This window comes from Lissotriton helveticus, chromosome 11 (assembly GCF_964261635.1).
Source record: "Lissotriton helveticus chromosome 11, aLisHel1.1, whole genome shotgun sequence".
Classification (NCBI taxonomy): domain Eukaryota; kingdom Metazoa; phylum Chordata; class Amphibia; order Caudata; family Salamandridae; genus Lissotriton; species Lissotriton helveticus.
In genome coordinates, this window is record NC_136072.1 from 528,295,885 (window position 1) to 528,315,309 (window position 19,425).

The 19,425-nt window shown below is 45.6% G+C and overlaps 1 protein-coding gene across 1 annotated transcript in view; it reads left to right on the forward strand.

The window, feature by feature from the left end:
• The window catches only part of LOC144791492 (ubiquitin carboxyl-terminal hydrolase 47-like), a 340,820-nt gene that overhangs the window by 50,031 nt on the left and 271,364 nt on the right, over positions 1 to 19,425 (forward strand). The gene's annotated exons all lie outside the window — the stretch shown is intronic.

The following is a 19,425-nucleotide window of genomic DNA, read 5'->3' on the forward strand; positions in this document are numbered from 1 at the left end:
CTTGCTGTGGATAGGGCTGCTGGAATTGATCTGGCGCGCCTCCCCAGATAACACTCTGATTCTGGCCTTCGTTTCCCCTGTGACCTTCGTTTCCTGGTGTCAGCTGTGAGAACAACTTGGGAGATGATGATAACCGAGGCGCCGAAATTTGGTGATTTTGGCTTTGCAGAGTCAGGTTTAGTGTTTTATGGTTCTCCCCTTCCCCTTCCTCTTCGATATCCAGATTGACTTCTTTATGGTATTCTCCCTTTTCTAGCCGTCTTTGACTTTCGTCCGGCTTGCCTGAAGTTTCACCAATTTCTCCACCAATTTCCACTATTTCTTCATCTATCTCCGATGTTATCGCTGGGTTTAATGATTTATAGTGTTTACCCACAAACTCCTTTATGGTCTTTGTCACTACCGTGTTCTCTTTTTGTTTGTTAGTTATTTGGTTGCCGCCTCTTTTTGCCTTCTGGGCGTTCTTCGTTGCTTTTTTAACTTTCCTTTTCTTTCTTTTCCCCTTACTATTATCCAAGGATGATACTTGACTTTCCTTGCTCTCTTCCAGAGAATTTGAGCCCTCCATTGATTTACTCCTCCCTTGTTCGTCCCCTGTACGTAATTTTGTCCCTTTTTTGGGTACCATTTCTACCATTTCTAGGTACAAAACTGTTGATCAATTATAGGTGAACACTTAATTATTGATTTTTACTTTCTTAATATTTAGCCACTTACCTCTGTTCTGCCTTAAATTGCCTTGGGTGCCTTCCGCCCACTTTCCTTGCCACGATTACACTTTCTGTTGTTTTTGGTAAGGACCTACTTCACTGTGGGTCTTAGGCTTACTTGGACTGGTGCTTAAATTCCAAGGTTTTCTTTAGTGTCTTTTGCACCTTTAGGAGCCTCCGTTACGCGGTTATGTCTCCCTATTTCCCCTTGCAGACTCTGCTGAATCTCTGATCCAGCAAGAAGTCCAAGTCTGCTAAAGGGGGATAATAGGGGCTAAGTGGGGTCTGGGTGGGGATAGCGTTCGTTGGCGTCCTCCGCTTTCACGTTTCTCCTGCCCTTTTCGTGACTCTCGGCAGCCCTCCGGCTCACGCCTCCTCTCCCCCGAAGCCTCCGCTGTAATCCAAGGCGGGGGCGAAAATTACAGCGGTTTGCCCTCTCCCCGCTCACCGCGGGTGAATTTTACAGCAGTATGCCCTCTTCCCGTTTACCGCTGGTAAATGACGGCGGTCCGGCGGTCCGGCGGTCCGGCGGTCGTCTCAAACGGACGCAGGCGATCACCGTGTCCTTCCTGCTCTTGCCCCTGATCCCGCTCGGCTACTCAGCTGCTCTGTGCTCGCTGCACTCGGACTGATGGGGCGTGGCGTGCTAAACTGAGATGACCAACAGCTATATCATGCTTTCTGTTGTCTCACCAAAAATGGTAGCTTGCACAGGAGTCAAGAATCATAGTGGCAACAATAAACTCTGTGTGCTAGCGAGAGGAGGAATGCAGGGCTTCCCCCTTTTCACCCTAGACCACTCATGCATGTTTAATTGCTAAGGACTGACCACTCTGATTTCAAAACACATGGATCTATCATCTTACAACTTACCGTTGCCATGATTTAAAGGTATAGTGACAACCCAACCTTAATCAATTGTCCTCTTATCCTGACTTGGGGCCAGCAAGGCCAAAGCATCCCTCAGACATATAGGTGTTACAGATGCCGGAAAATCCTGATTTTGGCCAACAACTGTTTCCAAGATATGGGTCCCTTAAGACTTTGAAAACCCTGGGTGATCTCTGCAGGATACAGTTTCTGTTAACAACCAGCAAACCTGTTCCAGTTTTGGAGTCATGAGTTCCTTTCTGTCTAGTGGATTCACTGGATATGTGGTCGGCACAGCACTGTTAGCTCAGGGCCAGTGAGCAAACCTTCTTGAACCCACACCTGGGGAAGAACAATCAGAAGGGCTGAGGGATGGAGTGTAAGCACCTTTATTGGACTAGCTATGAACTAAACTTAAAGAAAAATGAAGGGACCTAGAAGTCTGTTAAAGTCATCACAGTCGTATCCCAATAGATAACATTGTCAGAGACTCATATATTAACCGGAATATTACACTTTCATACGTAAGCCCAGGAATAATGTTTGGGGTCCTATCACAGTTCCTGAAAGCACAAGAACCTACTTTTCTGTGTATCTCTTAATTTTAACACTCGCAACCATTTTCTAATAAAGACATGTATCTTTATCAAAGAAAAAGCTCTTATGAATCAATGTTTTTTTTATAACTAATACTATATATATATATTCACACACACACACACACACACTCACATATACACACATACATATATTTCCTCCTAAAACATTGCAGTTTTGCCGACGTGCATCAGACCACTGGTGGTGTATGGAAGGGCACCACCACTGGCACCTTCCAAATGCCATTCTACCTCCCAAACTCCCATATGAGAGAGAGCCAGCACTGGGGAAAAGGAGAAGTTTAATCTATTTCTTAAATCAGGCCCCTCCAGACCCAGATAACAGGGGGACGCGTTTGAGCTGAGCAACAGCCTTTTAAAATCTAAAAATGTGCCATTTTGTTTCCCTACATATACTGCCCATAAAATAGACATAGACAATAATACCCTTTGGAATTTTTGTTTGCAGCAATTATACCTGCTTAACATGTAATGAATATTTGTATATACTTGGCCCTATTGCCGAGTATGGAAACAGTTTACAAGTTAATGCCGTTTTCAACATGTCACAGTATACGTGGTGTCCTAAATTTTTCCAACAGCCTAGGTCACATGATGTTGTATTTATTTATTTATTTATTTATTAACAGTTTTCTATAGCGCGTACAAGACCCATGGGTATCAGAGCGCTTAACATCACATGGCATGGGTTTCATACACAAACCCAAATGGGTTAGTATAAAACAGTAGATGAAAAATGTCTCCAAGCTCACAGGATCCGCACAAGTTTAAATAATTCATAACATTCAATTGACGTTTTTCCGAATGCAGTCCGATAAACAAACTGCTTGTTGGTCCGTAGCTGCAACTTGACACAATGTAACAACGGAACATCTTTGTATCCAGCTGCGCCTTGATTTTCTGTTGCCATTTCAAAACACCTCTACAGAAGTAGTTCTATCTCTGTGTTCACGGTAAGGTTAAACTTCATGGTAATGGTATTTAGCTGCCATACTGAGTGTTCTAAATCCTGATATGACAAAGTACATCATTAAAGGGACAGCACAGGTTATAAGCTAAATCAATGGCCCTGGCGAAGTCTGATCCTCCAAAAAGTGTCAGGGGCTGGAGCCCCCACTGCTCGGCATATCCCTAAGCGATGCCCAGCTCCAAACATCTGTAGCAATCCTTGAGCACGGAAGAGGGCTTACTGCAGAGGAACAAAGGCACCCACCAAGAGAGTTTCTCGACTCACAGCACTGAACCTTCACCTTTGCCTCAGCTGACACCTCATCTCTGATCACCCCAATCCGTGTTTGGGGGCGCGCCATCCTCAATGCTTCCTCCTATATTTATATGTATATTACCTATTGGCAGTCACCAGTTGGTAGTTATAGTTAGGACCTAGTTCTTATAGGAATAGCATTTTTCGTTTTGTTAATAATTTTGGCACCATTTGACTAATCTTTACGAAGGTTTAAAAGCTAGTTTGCCACTCACTTCACCTTCTGTCTGAAACGTTTCGGGGTAATTCCTCAAGCGGCTGCCTAGAAGAAGGGGGGGGGTCCCAAAAACACATTTTCCCCATGCAATTTCCATGGGGATTTTAGACAAGACTACAGCTCCAACCGCTGAACGAATTACACCAAATTCGGCAAAAAACTAGATCTTGGTTCAGAACGAGTGCTTTTTAGGTCTCGACTATTATATCCCGCAGGGATAAATAGACGAGAGTAATAGTAGGCAAACCAAGCTCTGAAACCATTGCGGATTTCGTACAGTTCATGTGGTGCACTCGTGCGAAACGCGCGTCCACATCAAACCCATCAGCCTCCCTCCCACAGGCATCTGAAGCTTCCTCAGCGCGCGCTCGGCCTCAGGCATTCACACCAGCGCGTGCTCGGCCTCACTTCTCCTCCCCCCTAATTCACCCCTGCAGTTTCACTTTCACGGCCGCAAGGCCGTGCTCTCACTTCAAAGGAATGCGCACCCCGCCCCCGCAATGCCGAGAGCATTTCCCGGCCATTTTTTATTTCATTCCCCCAAGCGGCATCTGGTTCCTCGCACACTCAATGGTGAACGTGCATGTTGCGTCTCTCTTGCCCCATCCTGATTTCCGCGTCATAAAGTACGTGCCTTTAACTTGGTTTTTTTTAAGTTTTTTATTAGTTTAGCACAGTTACTTAAAACCATTGCTATAAAAACAGCATTAGCACATATTTAAAAAATCAGCAGTAACACATTTGTCATGTTTAGGATAAAAGGAAGAAAACAGAAACACAAAACTGAGAAACAGCTCACTGAGCTTAGTGACCATTGTGCTTCTAAGAAAAACAGTCTTGTAGTTGCCGATATAAACATTTTGCTACGCAAAACCAAAATTAAAGATAATAAAAACGAAAAGTGCTAAACCACGGGGAAAAAAAAGTCTGTGATGAGTTTTTGAGGGGGAAGACGTGGGAGAGCGGGGGCCGAAGAAGGTGACAGAAGATTGTCCAAAAGTCTCACAAATTTTCCCGACCTTGCAAGCACTTGGATGTCAGTGGGTGCGAAACAAAGAGCTGAAGCCTCCCAGCATGTCCTAATGCCCCATCTTAAATACAAGGGTTTTAAGAGAAACATTCTTGGGGCAGCTAGGGCCGGGCAACAACACAGGAGATGCAGCCATGACTCAGAGTGGTAATTGCACAGTCTGCAAGCCCCCCCTCCCTTGTTGGAGCCCATCTGTTAAAAGCCGTTGAACGCAAGCCAAGAAGTTGCATTGAACATAATATTCTTCCGTGCCACTGCATTTAAGTTTTCCTGGAAATAGGCTTGCGGTTTCCCGGGAAGATACGAAGAGTTCAGTGGGAGCAAAATGGAAGATGTTTTACGGAGTGCAAATCCATGCGATGGGAAATTAATTTGACCTGTCTGTTGATGGTATTTTTCCAGGCCGAGTATGGAATGGAATCTAAAAAGAGGGATGCGTTGTCCATCTCTAGCACTCTTATGGCCTTTGCAATCTGAGTGTTCCAAGGGTTGCCAGGACTGGAAAAGGTTTCTTTTAGGTGGGATTTTAAAGTGTTGTCACCGGCTTTTAATGACCGTATGAAATATTTCAGGGTATCGGCCTCGCAGTGAACTGATTGTCTTTGTAGGCCCAGCTCCAAACGCAGTCTTGCTCGCTGAATGAAACTTGGGAGGTGGACATTTTTTTTATAGGTGGAGATTTGGGCGAGATCAAGACTGGCAGAGCATGGCCCGGGAAAGGCCTGATGCCCATAGGTTAAGGCAGGAAGAAGAGTAGCTTTGATCACCTTCAGAATGGCTTCTGCAGAGGGACTGCACAGGGACAGGTTCAACCGAGTCTGGGAGTATGTGATTGCTCCTGCTCTCTTTTGCAAGGCAGCTAGATGAGCTGCAGGTCTAGACGTCTCGTTGAACCAGACTCCCAAATAATTATATTTTACGGTTGTGTTGATCCTGGCAGGCCCGATGTTCCACCTTAAGCTTTTCTTATTCTTACATCTGCCAAATATCAGTACCTTGGTTTTAGCCTGATTGATTTTCAAGGCATTAGCGATGTTGTATATATGGAGCGTACTTAACGCTCGTTGGAAACCCGATTTGGCTTGGTCCATTATTACAATGTCATCCGCATATTGTAATATATGCAGAGACTTTTTACCAGGACTGAGTTTGGCGGGAGGAGATTGCTGTTCTCTAAAAATGTTCCAAGATCGGCTGTATAAAGATTGAATAAGAGAGGGGCGAGAACGCAGCCTTGCTTTAGCCCGTCAGCGACACTAATTCTTGAAGAGACTGTCTTTGGGCCGGTTTTGATTTGCACCCATGTGTTCTTGTGCAGTGAGATGAGTGCTCTTAGGAGGCTCTGCGGGATCCCCCACTTATTAAATTCCCTCCACAAGGTGTTGCGAGAATCTTTGTCAAAAGCCGCGCTGTAGTCAACAAAGCAGCAGTAAAGTGGAAGATGTTTTTTTTGGGCTGCTTGTTGACTCAGGATGGCTAGAGTGGTGATATTGTCTATTGTGGAGGCCGATGCCCGAAACCCCGTTTGGTAGTATGGTATTATGTTATTGTCAGCAACCCATTTTTCAAGCACCCTAAGAAGACATCAGGCGTATGCCTTTGCCTCAAGATCTAACAGTGTGATGAGTCGGTAATTAGCCGGGAGCGTGGGGTCTCCTTTCTTGAATATGGGGCATAAAATCGAGCCTAACCATGAGTCTGGTAGCTGGCCAGTCCTGAACACGTTGTTGTATAGAGGAGTCAAGAGGGCCGCCCACTCTTCCAGGGCACATTTAAATACCCCAGCCGGAAGACTGTTGGGCCCTGGAGCACCGTCGTTTTCATATTTTGCAGATGCTTGGAGACCTCGGCTGCAGTGGTCCACTCATGAGTTTCTGTTTGAGTGGATTCAACACGATCTCCTAGTCCGATCACCACTGGGTCCAAGGTATCACTGCGATATAGTTGGGACACGTGCAGGGCCCAATCTTCTTCACGAACCGCGTTTCCTCTCATCATGTTCGTGGAACGGAGTTTGTTCATGTAGGTCCAAAACTTGGACTGGCTATTGCCCTTAAGCAGGTTGAATATTTTTAGCCACTCAGAGTATTCTTTTAGTCTCTTGGTTTCCCATAAGGATTTCTTGAAGGTCTTTCACAGCAATGCCACATTATTGGCAGTATGTACAGTTCCGATCAGTTTGTGCCTCCGCACAGCCCTCCTGAGGGTCTTTCTTTGGGAGGCTAGTGCTGGATCATGAGTTTGGTTCGGACGTGGCCCAGATGATCTAGGCTGAACCACGCGGCCTACCAATAGATCCTGTAATTTGACAATGGCATTATCCCACAGGTGATGTAATTCTGTGGGGGCCTCTAGTCTAAAGCTAGGTATTTCGGCCTTAAGCCAAATTCCCACCTTGACAGAGCCTAGTGAATCCCATTTAATTCTTCTAGCCAAGGTGTGGAGTTCGGCCCGCGATGATTGCCCCACTTCTGTTGTTTCCGCGGCAACCGGCGTTTGCAAATGCAATGTTACCGTTAGGGGGTTGTGGTCGCTCTCCATACAATCTAGAATTTCCATCCTGGCCAGATTATTGTCCAAAAGCGGTGATAAGAAAATATAGTCAATAGTTGAGATGGTTCTAAACGTGGGCAGAAAATGGACACCCGGGTGCTGTTCCAGTATAATTTGCTGAGCTGACCGGAGGTTGTAAGTTGTTAAAAAAATGGTCATCGCTTCCTGCTCTTTGGTTTTCCTTGCTAGGAGACTATTAGTTGCAAGGTCTTTGATGTTAAAGTCTCCTAATAACAGTATGTGTGAATTCCAATAGAAGATCTTCCAGATGTTTTACCAGTAGATCAGTTGCAGTTGATTTTGTGGTTTTCGCTATATTATGGTAACAATTGAATAGGAGAATCGGGAGGGCCCTACCTGACAGTGAGAGGCCGGTGATAAGTACTATCTGCCCTGTTGTCAGGTTCCAAGGAATAGGTGTGACCGTTATCTTGCAGCTGTGCTTAATGTAAATTGAGAGGCCCCCAGAGGGTCTTCCGTAGGGGTTGGCCTGGACGGATCGTTGAAAAAGTTCGTGATAGCCAAGCAGAGGCGAAGGAGATAGAGACCAAGTCTACTGGAGACATATGATATCGCTTTTGTTCAGGAAATCCAGGGCTGATTTTGCGGCAAGAATTGACTTTAGCCCAGCCACATTCCAGGATGTGATGGTTAATTTAGGGTTGAACCGGCTGGCGCCTCTGTTAGGAAGGGCGCTGCTGGACTAAGTTAGTAAGAGGCTCAAGGGCAGAATAGCCGTGGCGGATATCGTTTGCGTAGAAGGCAGAGCAGTTAGGTTAGCAACTTATCAGACGTTGGTTGTTATGACATGCGATGTTTAAGAAATTGTCTATTTTCGCTTCCGGAAGCCAAGCATGGGTTGCGCCCCGGGACCCCTTCAGTACGCTAGTATGCTGTTTCACTGGGGCCTGGGGGAGGAGAACGTGGGGATATTTTTGATGGGTAGGAACCCACATTTTGATGCCCCAATTTTCAAATAAATTGGCTTCCCTGAGGATTGCATTCCTAATGGATTCCTGGGACCACGATGTAGTGGTGGCCTCTGAGCCCCCTTTTCCTGGTATTGTAAAAAACTTGACCGATATAAGGTCTGAGGAAGTGACCCCAGACAACGCTGGAACACATTTGAATAGACGGATGAGATTGCCTCTATTGAGGACGTCATATGAGCCCTTACGCTCGTAGTGAGGAAAAAAGACTAGTTCTGCTCCCTTTTCCAGGTTCTGGTGATTCTGGGTCCTAGCTGGGTCATTTGAAGGTGCTGGCGCCGTCAGAAGTTGGAAGCGAACTTCAGGTGGGTGATTGTTCCCCCCCGAGTGGCTTACCGTTTCTGATACTTGTGGCAATTGGGGCGGACAGGGCCTCTGCATGTGCACAGTGGAGAGCCAACCGACTCTAGATGGATCCTCAGATGGATGATAAGCACAGCGGCTTGTTGCGTCGCCCTCTATTGCACTTTGCGGGTCCGCTTTCAATGGTTTTGCCATTACCTGACAATCAAGTGGACTCTTCCGTGTTTCTGATGTTGCTGCAGCAGACTGTACGTTGATGGTCTGATTCCTAGGTCTTTGATCGTGAATAATTGATACTGTAATTTTGTTAGACAATGGATCATTCGCTCTTGGTGGGAAATTTAAGTCGATGGCTGTTGTGGCCCCAGGACCTCCCTGGGTTGATAGACCGGGCTGTTCACTGGTGGCCTTTAAACCCACGGCAGTCAAGCTTGTTTCAGTAATTTTTGTTTTGGATTTTGAAGGCAAGTTGAAAATAGGAAAATAAGGGAGGCCCCTTGATTTAGTGGCGGGCAAACTGAGTGCTGCTGAGCCTTCAAGCCCCGCTCTCCTTATCGCTAAGCGTTGTTTTTTGGATTGTTTTTCTCCCTCCTTGACAGTGAGGTTTTCAATGAGGCATTAGGAAAGCTGTGGGCCATGTCCATATGGACAGTGTCGGAGCAGACAGATCGTGTAGTTAATAATTGCGTTGATGTTTGACTAGTAACATCAGTGTGTTCAGAGCCCGCTTTGGGGGGGCGGGGACTAGTCCCCGGAGTAAAGCGGGCTGGACTTGTAGTGACTGGGCCGACACAGGGGGAAGTATTTTTTCTCTCTGGGGATGGACGGGGTACTATGGCTGAGCATGAGGGCTCTTCAATGGTGAGTGAAAGATGAGGCTCTCGTGTGGGCTTTAATGGTCCTTCTCCATTGTTATGGCACTTCACACTTTTCAAGATTGCACTCAAGATTTCGGGGAGAGACGAAAGTTTGTTGATTATTGGAGAGCAAGAGCAAGAATTCGGAGTGCCCGTTAGCGCCACCAAGCCTTCAAGAGAGGATATCCTGGAGCCCAGGTCCGATAGTGCTGAGGCCAGAGTTTGCATTAGATCGATCTGCAGCTCCATTTTCTGCGACTACCATAACGTGGCTTTAGCTATTGCATCTTGCTTTGCATGCAGGGATGTCAGTGAGACCAAGATAGAGTTTGTGGTGTCCGAGGAAGTAAACACTGGAGAATCCTGGTCCTCCGTTAACGTTCTAAGAGAGTTTGAGAGCGTGCTAAGGCCCGGTGAGTGAGCAAGTGAATCTTCGATTCGGCTTCTAAGGAGGCCAGGAATCGGTTGGATAGTTTGTTAGGTAAGGAAGAATCATCATAGTTGTAACTCTTATTTGAAGATGAATGGTCATTATGTCCAATTAAGGGAGCCCCTGAACATAAGATTGGGCTGTGTTGAAGTTGGGGCTTTAAAGTTGGATTAGCCGCGTTACAGTTATCAGGGTGATCTGGTGATGTCAGCTGGGCGCTGCCATAGACCTGGGCTTGGACTTGCAGCTTGGTTGAAGTGTTTAATACAGTAGTATTTAAGGGGTCAGAGCTCAAAACAGGTGAGGATGAGTTTCCCAGGGCTGCAAAGGAGGCGCTCAGTGAGGCAGAGAGACTGTCCTGGGTCGTAGAAGCAACCTCCTGAGAGAGCATATGGAGCTGGTGGGCCTCATGTGAGGCGAAGGATTTAGGCGAGGACAGAGAGGGTTTCTCCAGCATTGAGGTTTTAATGTGAACTGGGCTAGGAGAGCAATAGTTTTCGCTCTGAGTGGCTGCATTAAAATCCGCGTCGGGCCGTAGTGGATGAGTGGAAGGAGAGCCCTTTTGGAGAGGATGATCCGAGATTGCGATGATAGGCCGCCTGGGTGTAACGTTGTGTCTTGAGGTGGTGGCGACTCCTGTTGAACCTCCCCGGGAGAGGCGGAGTGGAGAGTGGTACCCTTTCTCCGTGGTAGTCTTCTAAGCGGCTTGATGTTTTCCATGGTGAGTCCACAAGGTGTTGTTTGCGGGCTAGGCGGGACGAATCTTAGAAACCTCCTAACCCCTCTCAAGAGTGTTGGATGCCCAGAAGTAATGAACTGGGGCTGCGAGGCTGCAAAGACAGCGACAGCCCGGGGGCGGTCTTAGCAGCTGGCAACAGGCTCTGGAGCGAACCTCCGAGCGACTGAGGTAATGCCAGCCTCAGCCAACAACCTGGTCAGCAGATTACACCCCCCCGTGCCTTGCCGCCTTGGTGCTGGCTCACAGACTCGCAGATGCTCTTATCCCTCACTCCTGGCTCCTGGTTTCCCCTGGTCTTTCTCAGTTCATCGGCGGTGAAGCTGGTAAGGGGGCCAGGCGCGATGAGGCAAAGCTGCTGCGGTGTTGTTATCACAGCGCTTAGCGTCACGCCCGCCAGCAGCTGCTGTTCCTCTCGCACTTGGCCAGTCGGCTATACTGCTGTGCTGCGACCAAAGCGGGTGCGGGATCGGCTCCTTAAACAGGCTGGTAGATTTTGGTAGGGGGACCAGGTGCGGCGGGGCAAGGCTACAGCGGTGTTGTTGTTACAGCGCTTGACTTAGCGCTCACACCCGCCTGTAGGTGTTGCTCCTCGTACGCGTGGCCAGTCCACGGCACCTCTGCCGGAAAAAGCGGACCCAGCTCCCCGTCGGCAGAGAGAGCAAAGCCAAGCCGACAGCAGATGGGAACGGATGGGAGCCAGTGTTTTTATTTTGGATCCATTTCACTCCAGTCTCTTGCCCCTCGTTCACTATCCCTCCTACATTTCCCCATTCCACCCCATCTCTGTCCTTCCCGTCTCCCATCCAATCCTCTTTCTCACCCTTCCGATTTTCTTCTCCTAAGTCCCGCCCACGTTTCTTCCGCCCCTCTCTCTCCTCCTCCCTACCTTTGCCACCCCTTTACTCCCCCGCCTTTCTTTCTTTCTTTCTATCGGCATTTCCCCCAATAGCTTTTTAGTTGCAGGCTGTTATATCTTATGCCGCTTTTACTTTGCCAATCCGCCAGGCTCCGGTTTTGGTTCGTGGTTTCTAAACGTTTAAATTGCTTTTGTTTTACCAGCAGCAGCTTTTGTCGCAAGTTCGCTCATGCTACTGCTCTTGCCAAAACAACTAACATACCATTACGGTTCGCAATACCTCGCCACCCCGTTACTCCCCTGCCCCTCTTTCTTTCTATCGGCATTTCCCCCAATAGCTTTTTAGTGGCAGGGTGTTGTATCTTATGCCGCTTTTACTTTGCCAATCCGCCAGGCTCCGGTTTTGGTTCGTGGTTTCTAAACGTTTAAAATGCTCTTGTTTTACCAGCAGCAGCTTTTGTCGCAAGTTCACTCATGCTACTGCTCTTGTTTTAGAATTGAAGATGTTGGGTTTACTTTTTGTGAGATTCATGGAGTGGTGGTAAATGTAAGAACTTTTGGCCAGGCTATATGACTGTTGACTTGAATGGCAAAGAAGTGATCTTTGGACAAGACTTCTAGTTTGTCACATATTTCCAAGAAGCTTCTACAGGAGGCAACAGACTTATTCTCCAACGAGACTTTGAAGTCCTAAGTTACTAGGAGGAGGTTGTGGTGAAGAGCAGGGATCTGAAGCTTCCCCCAGCTTGCGCTCTGCCTCACTTCTCCTCCTCCCTAATTCACCCCTGCTGTCGCTTCCCGGCCGCTTTTCATTTCATTATTCCCTTGTTTTTGGCACCACACAAATCTCAATATTCAATGACCTGGTGATTATTATTGTTTGTTCCCGTTACAACCGAACTATATTTACATTTTGCCATTAGGTATATAAAACTACAAACATCTTGAAAACGTAAAGGCAAGCAAGACTAGTGTTGTATAGACTAACGTTCTAGCACTTTATTTTAAGGCCCATATGTCAACTCATACATCAAGTGTATATCGTGTTGTGTGACTAATGGCATTCTGGGACCCCCTCCGTTATATGACTCACTAATGTGGTCTGATCTGTTGGAGGCTCCCTCTGTCTGCTGAAATGACACTTCACCACCACAGCACCACTCAGCACCACCACAGCACCACTCAGCACCACCACATTATCACTCAGCACCACCACATTATCACTCAGCACCACCACAGCACCACTCAGCACCACCACAGCATCACTCAGCACCACCACAGCACCACTCAGCACCACCACAGCATCACTCAGCACCACCACAGCATCACTCAGCACCACCACAGCACCAATCAGCACCACCACAGCACCACTCAGCACCACCACATTATCACTCAGCACCACCACATTATCACTCAGCACCACTCAGCACCACCACAGCATCACTCAGCACCACCACAGCACCACTCAGCACCACCACAGCATCACTCAGCACCACCACAGCACCACTCAGCACCACCACAGCATCACTCAGCACTACCACAGCACCACACAGCACCACCACAGCACCACTCAGCACCACCACAGCATCACTCAGCACCATCACAGCACCACTCAGCACCACCACATTATCACTCAGCACCACCACATTATCACTCAGCACCACCACAGCATCAATCTGTGCAACAATTTAACAACAACTGGTTCAAATATGTTCTCTCAATGTTTCAAGCTTTATTACAAATGTCACAAAAAGATGTTAATATTTCACTTCTGTTCTTGGATTTTCGTCACAATAAAATACACTGAACATAATCTTCACAAAAGTTATTTACAAAAGTTTAAGCTATTGCCATTATAAATTACAATCACTTTTATTTAAGTATTAATTATTTAAAAAAATTAAAAGCCATTGTTATTTGTAATATCAATACATCTAAGTCACGTAAATACAAAACATGTTGCATTACAAATTCTATAGGTGTCACATTTGCGAAAGTTATAACTATTGGCATTGTAAATGACAAAGCTATTAATTTAGCTATTTTCAAAACCAACACATAAATAAAAAAATTGTCATTTACAAGACCAATAGCTCAAACTTTCCTAATTCGAGACCTATTGCATTGCAAATGCTTGTTGTCATTAATCTTCTCATTAGGGCAAGAGGGAGGCAAATCCAATTTTGTAACTGGTTGGAAGGAGAGGAGAGAATGGAGCCATAATGAAAGTGTAAACATCTCTTCAATTGATGTGGATTTTTTAATCCCAAAGTATGTGGTTGTCGAAACGCATTGATTGTCTGTATTGTCTGCTTTAAATAAACATTGATTGAATAGGATTTGCATTTGCCTTTGATTAAGGTAATAACCTGACAGAGAGCCACACCTATGTGTTTCCTAGTGAATAGCTTTTTCTGCCTTGTGCAGATTCGAAGTGATCACAGCAACGTTGTCTGCATATTTGGCAATCTTACATTCAGCCCAATTCAATTCTGATGGAGGGATATCATTTGAAGACGTTAAATGCTGAAGAAATTGTTCTGAATATAAGGGAAACATTATAGAAGATGGGGTCAACCCTGCCTCGTCCCAAGGAAGATAAACATTTTACATGTTTAATAATGCCCATGTAGGTAATTTGAGCTGCCAATCACAAATACAGGGCTTGGGTTCTCGATAAAAAACGAGGACCAGACCAAACATCTGCAGTGTCGTACAAAGGAATGGGCATGACACTGTCAAGTTCCTTTTTGGCATTTAACATAATCATCACAACAGAGAGAACTAAATAAGAGGCAATATCGAAAATTGAGTTGGCAAGATAAGTATGTTGAGTGGTGTCTGTAGTCGGGATAACGCCATGTTGCATAGGGCAAACAAACTCACAATCATGGTTGGAAGTCTGTTAGCAAGCACCTCAGTATACATTTTAGAGTCACTGAAAGTCAATGAAATGGGACAATATGATCTGCACAGCTTCAAATCCTTGCCTTTCTTCAAAGAAATTAATATGTACTTTTTTTTACCAAGAAGAAGGTTGGGAAGGCCTGAAACAAATAAATCTATGAATTCCAAAACTACCAAAAGGAGAGGAAGAACGTATTAAATTCCAGAGGAATGCAGTCCATACCTGTAGCTTTTGGGTGGCTAGTCACTCATCCTTGCATAATTTGGTGTGGAATGTATGGAAAAATTGGCTTATGCTGTACTCTTTTTTTAGGACTACAAAAAGGGGGTCTCTGCACCAGCTCAGAGAGACATTTCTCAGAAACAAAACTCTCCTTTAAACTGTTTTTCGAAGGCTAGAGCAGGGCAAAAAACTAGAATAAGCCTTGCTGTCCTATAGCCTGCCTTAGTAGCTTGGCTTTTCAGTGTGGCGAGGGATGTATGACAGTACAACGCGATCATTTTGATCGCGGTACTGTACATCGCGGTTTTTACAACGCAAGTCGTTACAACGACTTGCCTGAGGGCTCTAGATTGAGGATTAATATGATTTTCTATTCCAACTCCAGCCCACGTAACAGTAGGGAAGGTGTTGTAATAGAAAATCAGACTATTCCTTAACCAAGAGCGCCATCCAGCGCAAGTCGTTGTAATGACTTGCGTTGTAATGGCTGCGTGTAAAGGTTGTGCGGTGTAAACACCGCGTTGTAAACAATGTTTCCCGTGGAGAGGGGCCGAAATCTGACTAACAGCACTGAATCCTGCATGGAGGTTGTCTCACTCAGGTGATATGAGGACTTTCAGCCCACTAGTCCACGAGATACCCAAGAACATTTGGACAATCTCAGTTGAGTGCATGCTGAAAGCATACCGGAACTTCGAGCATAGTGAGCATGCATTTTCTCATACCCCGCCATAACTATCACTGATTAAGTGGGGGCCATATTGGACCCTTTCCATTCTGAGAAAAACACAGAATATTTTCCCTTTAACCTATAGATTCTGTGTACTAGCAGCTGAGGATGACTGTCCTAATCCCCGAACAATTGGATTTGCATTTTACTCCCGTATGGTTCAAGAGTTATAATATTTTAAACACCTTTTCTAACACTAAGACCCTCATTAGAGTTGCCCTTTAATTCTAATGGGGCAGTACAGAATCTGTGGGAACACGTCAAATCTGTTGATTTTCAATAGGAGATTTCAGCTTCTAATTCCTTATTCTTTAATGGCCCTTTAGGGTCAAATTCGTAATGGGACAATTTCCCCTCCTCCGAGTTACTGGTACCCCAAGAATTGGTAACTTCGTGGGTAGAATAATACTGGCCTATTTCCTAGGACACTTGTAATGAAAACCTAAGTTGTATATCAAATAAAAGAGCTCAACAGCACATGATGAATGCTCAGTGCTCCTACCTATGATCATGAAAATCCCATTGCCAGCATTCAGGATACATAAAGAAATCACCCCTCAGTGACTCTCTTTATATCACAAGAAGGGATTACCCTACTCTCCAGGCCCTAGACACTGCCAATGATATACTTGGTCATGAAAAGCTGTGTTTTCTGTGTCTTTGTCAAGGAAAGTCATTGTAACAAAATTTCTCATACTGCCTGATCATGCAAATTGTATGGTTGGTAGATCAGTGCTAGGTATGTCATTGTAACCTCGAATTTGAGATACGGGCCCTTGATATTTCCTGAGGTACATATTATGGGTGCTAGACCAACTACGACTTTGACCGTCTGGACGCCAACTGGTCTCCACTGAACTGCCTGTGGTACCAAACGTAGGAGGCCAAATCTCAATTGGAGCATGGCAGTCAAGATTTTGAATGGCTTGGCCATCCACTGAACGTAGGACACACAATGGTTTACACGTTTCAATAGTTGGGAGTGGAAACTGGGAATTAGAATTTGTAGGGAAATGTCTCTTTTTGCATAATCATCCTCAAAGTCTTGGACCGATGTTGCTAGTTATTTGACTCTGAGAGCGTACTTAGGCCTCCTAACCAGACCTCCGTGCCAGTGTCTAACCCATTATAAAGTGTATGTTGAATTGGATACCCACAATTAGCATATGTTGACTTAATTATTAGTTTCATACTATATTCGACTAAACGTACCCATGCATGTAAGACAGTGTCCACCCAGGGCTGCGGCACTGATTGTGCCAACCTGTGCGTGACATAGTAAAAAATGGCTCCCTGTCTGCCACTACAGCCTGCAGTAGCAGTTTTAAAGCTGCTAGTACAACTTCGCCATGTAAACCAATGGCAAAGCCTCCAACTCACTTAACAGTATTTGTAAGTCTCCGCTAAGGAAGGCCTATGGTGCCCTAGGGAAGAGAGCTGTGTATTATTAAGTAGAGCATATACGTTTGATATATGACCTACCAGTAAAACTTCCAAAATTGGCAATTTTGCTTTGGAAAAGTTAGTTGTGTAGGAAAACACAAGGGACACCCTACTCACATGGAACCAGGGTACTTACAAATTAGACAAAAAAAACAATGGTTCATGTGGGCACTTAATGATTAATATTACAATATATATATATCAGCACACTCGCAGTTAAATGGGGCTTTAGAAATGTCAGAGAAAGGACATGTAACACAGAGTGTGTAGAGGAACAAACTGTTTTATATATGAAAATTCACATTTGTTATACATTTTTAGTGCATGAGTGTCCCAGTTGAAAAAAGGCGAAACCTATGAGTATCGATTGTGACTTTTGTGATATAAAAATATGGTTTCAATGTTGATACAGTAACGACCATTCAATGGATACACAATAAATATTAGCACCCTCCTAGTATAATAGTAGGGACTTGGAATTGGTTCGCTTCAAGTTGTCATCATGAACCGTAAATCAAGGTGATTATGGAGAAAGGACTTAAGAAGGACTGCCCTGCTTACCCTTAGATCTGGCAAGAGATGCTGCAGCGACTGCTGGACTGCACCTGCCACACCTTGGGCTACCAAAGAGAGGACTATGCCTGTGGGTCCTGGCTCATGGAAAGTTGCCCGAGACCTGGACCAAAGGTGTGACTCCAGTCGGCTGACCCCCTAGAACCAGCACCAGGGCCATCAAAGCTGAAAAAGCTCCATCTGGCTAGCCAGTAGCCACCATCTTCAAATCGCCATTGATGGCCTCTGGACAACCCAGGAGACTAATCTTCAACATCCAAAAGGAGTGTTGTCTAAGAGGAACACAAGCATTCACTAAAGAATACCACTGGACCTGCTCTGTCCTGGACCAGTAGCCCAGCCACAGCTAGCCTTCTATTGGCTCAAAGAGGACTTCGAGGGACCGCCACTGCTCTGGCCATGGTCTCCTCTCCTTACTGTGAACCAAGGTATAACCGCAAGGGCACCTTGCTGAACCACACAGCACCCAGAGCATCTTTCAGCATCCTGTTTCCCCAGTATCAGGACCACTCCATGGAAGTCTATGTTGTTCTTGATGTAAAGTGTGGAATTGGATCCGAGACTGCTTTGGTGACCAAGTAACTGCCCACATAATCCTTAGTGCTCCCATGGCGTTCTCCCTTTCGAATGTATTCACCCCACCTGAGCCAGAGTAGTCGAGCACAACTCTTTCAAACTTTTCAAAAGTTTCTAAACTTTACGGTTACCAATGCTTGTTTACGCTTTGGCCTAAAAAGGTTTGATTTACGGTTGATATAAAATTCTATATCTACAGACTGCTGTAGTGAATTTTGCTCATCTTGGTGTTTAAAAATTCATAAAATATCTATTTTCATAAATTGGTGTTGTTCTTTCGTGTTGTGTACCTTTCTTATTTAATTGTTTGGTCCTTCTAAACACTAGTCTCTTTGTTTCAGCCCTGCAGCTCGAAGCCACCGCTACCCAGGGTTGAGCTAAAGCTTTAAAAATGATCCTTGCTGGACCAAAGACAGTTCTGTGCGTGTATTATACGTTATGGTTGCACACCCATACCATATAAGGCAACAACACATTTGTCACAGGATCAGTGCGCAGCCTCAAATTAAGAGCCTTATAACCGGTACAGATAAAAAAAATGAAAACAAAACTCTTCTAGAATCGAGGTCCTGGCTCAGCCAAAAGAACCTGAGGGCAAGCCCTGGGGTCGTTGGAAAATCTTGGTGTCCATATGGTCCTTGAAAGAGACACATATTGTCTCTCCTAAAATCAAGCTTTATTACAGTTGATTAATATACCTTAAATATTCAGCACACTTACAGTCCTGGAATATGGTCTACAGCTCCACGACATTCTAGGAACACAGGTGCTGATTAAGTTGGTTCTGGTCTGCTCGACCACAAGAACCTTGTGGTTTATTGGTGTCTCTGTTCCTCCAGAATTCTTCAGTGTAGTCTACTGTCAGATGGACCTTACTTCTGGAAGTTCATGGTCATGGGCATTCAGATCTCCCAACAACCTCGCCTTCCTTCAGGTCACAGCTGTGATGGAAACACTGGAAACGTTGCATCTAACACAGGAGAAGCCATGCAGAGCCTTACATTGCTCCTTCCAGTGTTAGACATGCCTTCCAAAACTTCAAGGATTCTGCTGCACCCAGTCGGCCGCTGCAGTTAACAGCGGTGGGGATTTCGATAGACGACCACGAGGAAAAATTAAATAAATAATAAATTTTCCCTCGTAGTCGTCTCTCGAAATCCCCCCCTCACCTGGCCTCACCGCTCATGACGGCTGCACCCAGGATCCTTGAAGTATTGCAAGAAGCCTGCAGCTCTAGGGGTTGCACTGGGATCAGCAGAATAGGGGTTGTCCAGGGCTGCCTGCTTTTTGCATTTTGACTAGCCCATTATCTAAATTCAAAGATCCTGGGACATTGTGCAGCCACCTCTCTAGTGCACCCAGGGGGCTTTAAGAATAACATGTATGTACTAGAGGGAAGGGAGGTAGAGGCCAGAGGAAAGATCAGCTTTTTTCTGGTTGAGAGTCCTAGAGAACCTCACGCCAAGCCAGAACCAGACACTTGGTTTGAGTCTGTCTTTCTTTAGCCTTCAGTGGACTGCCCACCTCTACTCAATGGT